Source organism: Diaphorina citri, unplaced genomic scaffold (genome assembly GCF_000475195.1).
Source record: "Diaphorina citri unplaced genomic scaffold, Diaci psyllid genome assembly version 1.1 scaffold944, whole genome shotgun sequence".
NCBI lineage: Eukaryota > Metazoa > Arthropoda > Insecta > Hemiptera > Psyllidae > Diaphorina > Diaphorina citri.
This window is the reverse complement of record NW_007378375.1, coordinates 119,611-126,613: the sequence shown is the minus strand read 5'-3', so window position 1 is coordinate 126,613 and position 7,003 is coordinate 119,611.

Below are 7,003 nucleotides of genomic sequence, written 5' to 3'. Positions count from 1 at the left end.
AATCCCAAAGAAAAACCACAGGTTAGAGGGAAAGAGTTTTCCAGAAGTTCCCTTCTTCTCTCATTACCTCTCAATCCCCTTCAAAAGCTCAGAGTCAACATATTTTTCACTTTGATGTCAAAGAAGTCATTTTTCTTTTGTTTTTTCGTGTTTTATTTCCCTCCTATTATTATTTCTGTTGCTTATTTACATGTGCAAAAGTTCGACGAGGAAAAAATACCCTTGTGAAGTGACTTTGAGATCATGTCAAAGACAGAAGAATAATACTCGTAGGTACCTATACTGTAGGAAATGCTATGCTATAGACATACAAAATGTAGGCAATGCTACAGACATACAAATCGTAGGAATAGGAAATGCCTCACATTTAGCTGGAAAGGAGTGAGTGATGTTTTTTTTTTTTTTACTTTATTTTTGTAACTGATATGATTTCGAGTGGAAAAATATGGAATGAAAACGAAGGTTGTTGTTTTTGTATCTTAAAATAAATAAAAATAAAGTACTGACGTGATGTTCTTTACAGTAGATAATATTACTTTGTCTGGCTAGTGCCCATAAAGGAAAAAATACCCTTGTGAAGTGACTTTGAGATCATGTCAAAGACAGAAGAATAATACTCGTAGGTACCTATACTGTAGGAAATGCTAATAGACATACAAAATGTAGGCAATGCTACAGACATACAAATCGTAGGAATAGAAAATGCCTGAGATTTAGCTGGAAAGGAGTGAGTTTTTTTTTTTACTTTATTTTTGTAACTGATATGATTTCGAGTGGAAAAATATGGAATGAAAACGAAGGTTGTTGTTTTTGTATCTTAAAATAAATAAAAATAAAGTACTGACGTGATGTTCTTTACAGTAGATAATATTACTTTGTCTGGCTAGTGCCCATAAAGAAGATACAATTGAAACAGACTTAAAAATACTTTATTGTTCTTCTGAAAAAACTCTGGCTCTACCTAGGTCCTTATGAATTTGAAAAGTTAAATGTCTGTCTTCAACAAGAAATTCTCGCAGACACAAAAAACGAAGCTGAAAACTTCAAGAACTTTCATGTCCAATCAAAGCCATATAAATGGTAATTCGTAATTAAAATTAGACTAATTAGAAATAATAACTGATATGATTTCGAGTGGAAAAATATGGAATGAAAACGAAGGTTGTTGTTTTTGTATCTTAAAATAAATAAAAATAAAGTACTGTGACGTGATGCTGTTTACAGTAGATAATATTACTTTGTCTGGCTAGTGCCCATAAGGAAGATACAATTGAAACAGACTTGATAATACTTCATTGTTCTTCTGAAAAAACTCTGGCTCTACCTAGGTCCTTATGAATTTGAAAAGCTAAATGTCTGTCTTCAACAAAAAATTCTCTCAGACACAAAAAGCGAAGCTGAAAACTTCAAGAATTTTCATGTCCAATCAAAGCCATATAAATGGTAATTCGTAATTAAAATTAGGTAGACTAATTAGAAATACCTACTCAATTATTAAGGATGATGAATAGGTCCTAAAAACTTTGTGAGAAAAAGAAAGGGAAAGTGAGAAAAAGGGTAACAAGAAAGAGGAAAGAAAAATAAAGGGAAAGAGGAAAGAGAAATTAAGGGAAAGGAGGAAGAGAGATAGAAAGAGGACAGATACGAATGAAAAGGAGAAAGAGGATAGAGGGAGAAATATGAAGAAGGAGAAGGAGAAAGAAATAAAAGGAGAGAGATAGAAAGGAGCTGAAAACTTCAAGAATTTTCATGTCCAATCAAAGCCATATAAATGGTAATTCGTAATTAAAATTAGGTAGACTAATTAGAAATACTCAATTATTAAGGATGATGAATAGGTCCTAAAAACTTTGTGAGAAAAAGAAAGGGAAAGTGAGAAAAAGGGTAACAAGAGAGAGGAAAGAGAAATTAAGGGAAAGAGGGAAGAGAGATAGAAAGAGGACAGATACGAATGAAAAGGAGAAAGAGGATAGAGGGAGAAATATGAAGAAGGAGAAGGAGAAAGAAATAAAAGGAGAGAGATAGAAAGGGGAGAAAGTGGACAAGACAGGGCAGTGATAATTTTACAGTTTTGGAAACAACTGAAATGGTAAGCCTCTAACATGAGGGAAATAAATCAAATCAGAGGATCTGTCAGGGAAAAGTTTAATCCCATTTGCCGGATTTGTTTGCCCTAGTATTTCACAATTTATGAACCTCCAACTTTGTAGATAGAAAGGGGAGAAAGTGGACAAGACAGGGCAGTGATAATTTTACAGTTTTGGAAACAACTAAAATGGTAAGCCTCTAACATGAGGGAAATAAATCAAATCAGAGGATCTGTCAGGGAAAAGTTTAATCCCATTTGCCGGATTTGTTTGCCCTAGTATTTCACAATTTATGAACCTCCAACTTTGTATTCTAGTTGTCCTACTGGATTAAAAAAAAAAAGCCCCCCACCCCTCTTTGGTTTTATGTAACTTTAATGCTGATTTTTACAGCTCTCATTTTCACTTGCTATTCAGCATTTCTACACAATGATGCTTTCCACCAAAATGCTTTGAGGTTATCGTGTATAGGTAACATGTGAACTCCTGAATATACATATACTTATCTATATGTACCTAAGAGTTGTTTTTTGCTGATGTCAAAAGTTTAATCCCATTTGCCGGATTTGTTTGCCCTAGTATTTCACAATTTATGAACCTCCAACTTTGTATTCTAGTTGTCCTACTGGATAAAAAAACGCCCCACTTTCATTTTGCGTGGGAGTGGAGGAGGAAAGTAGGAAATATCAATACAATCATTGACATATAAATTACAAAACCTAAAACGAGAGACTGTTTAGAAGACCAGTGGTTGGTCCACTTTTAAATTTCTCATAAAATGGTCGTTTACAGGCAGTAAGCGCTAGGTCGCGGGTTCGATTCCCACTTGGAGAGAATATTATCCTAAATAGATAAGGTTCGTTCTCGGAACGGCTGGCTTTCTCTATCTATATTAAAAAAATCCTATCCTTCCTTTCTCCCATTCTGTCCTCACTTCTCGCTTCGCTTTCTGGACGATAAAACCAGTTTCCTCCATCAGAGGGACTGAGGATGTTGGAAAATAAGGAGAGGAGAGAACATTGTTGAATTTGACCCGAAGACTGCGGTTATTTAGGTAGGAACCAAACGGCTGGCTTTCTCTATCTATATTAAAAAAAAAATCCTGTCCTTCCTTTCTCCCATTCTGTCCTCACTTCTCGCTTCGCTTTCTGGACGATAAAACCAGTTTCCTCCATCAAACCTTAATAAAATCACAAAAGTCGATCCTGTCCTCAGTTACTTGAAATCAAGGACTGAACAGTCGAAGCGTAGGTACTTTGTATTATTAAACTCCAATCTCAAAAGTCGAGGGAGGTAGAGCAACCTGCTTCATCTCTGAACACTCCACTCTTGTGGGGAAATTCCCAAGTGAATTGAGACTCCTGAAGAGTTGCCGATATGTTATTGGAGAAAAGAAAAATGAAATGAGCTTGTGGGGAAATTCCCAAGTGAATTGAGACTCCTGAAGAGTTGCCGATATGTTATTGGAGAAAAGAAAAATGAAATGAGTTCTTGTGGGGAAATTCCCAAGTGAATTGAGACTCCTGAAGAGTTGCCGATATGTTATTGGAGAAAAGAAAAATGAAATGAGTTTTTTTCTATCGAAAGTACACGAAACGTATTAGTTATTGATACTTAGGTAACCTATAGCTTTCCCTGGGTAAACAGGGGATTTTTTCCCCATGTAAAACAGCGTTATTTATTTTACAATGATGACTTTCACAAGTACCTTACTAGCTACCCACCTTGAACCCTCTTACGAGTCCTCCATCAAACCTTAATAAAATCACAAAAGTCGATCCTGTCCTCAGTTACTTGAAATCAAGGACTGAACAGTCGAAGCGTAGGTACCTCTTGTAGCTCTGGTAATGTAAACTTTGGTGTTGCATACCTAACTAGATCACGTCGATCCCATTCTACCTTCTCCTCCTCTTCCTCTTACCCTCCTCCTTCTTCTTCTTCTCCTCCTCTTCCTCCTCCTTTTAAAAACACCTTCTCCCATCTCTTCCTCCTTCTTTTCCGTCTCTCACACCGTCTTCTACTTTTCTTCCTTCTCACCTCTCCTCCTTCTTACCTCTCTTTTACTTCCCTTCTTCCAAAGTTTCTGTACCACTCTTTATTCTCTTCATCCACGCTCTTTTCTAGCCCTAAGTGCTCTATTCTTCCTCGTACTTTTTCTCCTTTTCCACCTCTCACACGTCTTCTTCTTCCTCCTCTTTATTCTTCCCCTTCTTTTAATTTTTCTCCTCCTCAACCTCTACAATTCTTTCTTCTCCTCCCCGACCATTACGTAATACCTATTGTTCGATTCATTTGAGTGAATTTATAACAAAACATAGGTATTTTTCCACGCAGCGTTTTTTCCTACAAAAATATTTTCAACTAAAAGAAATAACGAGAAAAATACAAATGGAGTAGGTACCTAAATATAGACAGTTAGAGAGCTAAAAGGATGACTGTTACTGAATCCCAAAGAAAAACCACAGGTTAGAGGGAAAGAGTTTTCCAGAAGTTCCCTTCTTCCCTCATTACCTCTCAATCCCCTTCAAAAGCTCTGAGTCAACATATTTTTCACTTTGATGTCAAAGAAGTCATTTTTCTTTTGTTTTTTCGTGTTTTATTTCCCTCCTATTATTATTTCTGTTGCTTATTTACATGTGCAAAAGTTCGACGAGGAAAAAATAGACAGAGACGTTTTTTGAGAGAAGAGAGAGAGAGAGAGAGAGAGAGAGAGAGAGAGAGAGAGAGAGAGAGAAAGAGAAGAGAGATAGAGAGAGAGTCTCCAAATGAGGAGGAGAATGGAGATCATTTCCATTGGAGGTTGTGGAGGTGTAAGTGGAGGTGGAAATGAACAACCCTAGCATATCCCGTTACTGTTCATCCAGAATTATTCTTCTTTGCTGTAATTTGAACAAAGGGGAAAAACACATACAAAATATCAAGGGTTTGAATGTTGTGCTTATTTATTGTCATAAAAATGCAAATATGAGAGATGAACAAAGAGACAGAGAGATGGAGGGAGGGACATATACCTATGTAGATAGGCAAAGGATGAGAAAAAAAAAGAAAAAGCAAGAAGGAGAAAGAATAAAAGAAGAACAAAGGGTAGCATATCCCGTTACTGTTCATCCAGAATTATTCTTCTTTGCTGTAATTTGAACAAAGGGGAAAAACACATACAAAATATCAAGGGTAGGTATTTTTAATGTTTCAGGTGTGATGACGTCACAGTGACAAGAGTTGACAGTATTGGGTTATTTTTCATTCTACGGGGTTAACAGGGTGAGAAGATTGTACAGGGTGTTTAAAAAATTGGTTTTCAAAAAGGTCAAACACGCCTTTTCATGACCAATCATTTTAAAACATGGTCTACCCATAACTTTTAAATTAAAATGGATTTTAAATTGTCTTTCAAATTTACTCGTCTTGAAAGATCGCCCCACCCCTAAAAAAAAAAAAAAAAAAAAAAAAAAAAAATCTTTTACCAGTTTCACTCCATCTCTGCTTGATACCTATAACCATTTTTGTAAGTATGGAAAAACCCTTACAACCATATTTATGAACAAAATAAGTGCTCAAGCATCAACTCAAAACATCTGTCTTCCAATTCCAAAATTTGTTCAAGACTGACTTGAAAGTTGACGGCCGGCGATCGACCATCGAACAATAAGGTGAATCTATGTTGTCGACGCAGTGAACGGTTTCACTCGACATCGATCGACGGTCGTCAACTAAGTGTGGACACACCTTTAGAGGGTAAATAAATAGACACTTACCTACCCTCTCACTTACTGCAATACTGGGATTCATAATTTCATATCTATCACATTATGTGAGAATTTAAAAATATCGTGATCACGTGTCTTGTACAATAATAGATTGGAAAACGATTTATTTATTTTGTCTGAATGATTAAATTCCCTTCCGGCTTCCGCTTTCAAGCACGAATCTTGCTTTATTTTTCCAATCTTGTTTTGAGTGCGTGTGATTTGGTGTTTTGGGCCCAAATTTTTCGAGATTTTCGGAAAGAAAAGACATGTGCAATGCCTACAAGAATATATTTATTTTATACAGTGAGGGATATCCAGGATTATTACCCATAGAAATCCCACTTATTTGTGGCCCTAAAAATGGGTCTGTTATTATTGGGACCGTTTCTCTTGAAGTCACACCCAACGGTTCCCCTGTTGCCAATAGGTGTCCCATTTTGGGGACGCCTGTCATCTCGTATTTGTCCTTTTGGGTCCCCGAAGGAAAATCTGTCTTCATTTTCTTCAAGGCAGGTGTAATAAACATGGCGAGTTTATTCTTTGCTTCTTCCGAGAACTTTCCTGCTGGTATTGTCTCCCCATGCGACATTTCTTTGAGAACTTGACAACGGTAGGAACTTGAGATAGGTACTTGATAATTTGGTATAACCTTTTTTCTACTAACCTACTGAAGAGAGAGAGAGAGAGAGATAAAGAAAGAGAGAGATAGGTACTTGATAATTTGGTATACATACCTTTTTTCTACTTAACCTACTCAAAAAAGGGAGAGAGAAAGAGGGAGAGGGAGGGAGACAGAGAGAGAGAGAGAGAGAGAGAGAGAGAGAGAGAGAGAGAGAGAGAGACACACTCTAAAACATCCCTTTTTTCGTTACTTTTTCAGGAATCGTTCAACACGTGGTCGCGGTTTACTTTGCTTCTTGTATGGAGTCTTCTTCTTTGCCATTTGTTTTGTTCTCTCCTCTCTTCCATTCTTCTTTGTCTCCCTTCTGCCTTCTTCATCTCTTCTCCTTTCTCCCCTCAACCATCTTTATTCTTTCCTTTCTCCGTCTTGAGTTTAAATTGTTTATAGTCCCCGTTGTGGCTGTCTAATTCTCTCTGTCTTGTTACTGGTATCTAAGTCACAATGTCGAAGGAAAATGGTCATTATACCTACAATAGGTTCACCCA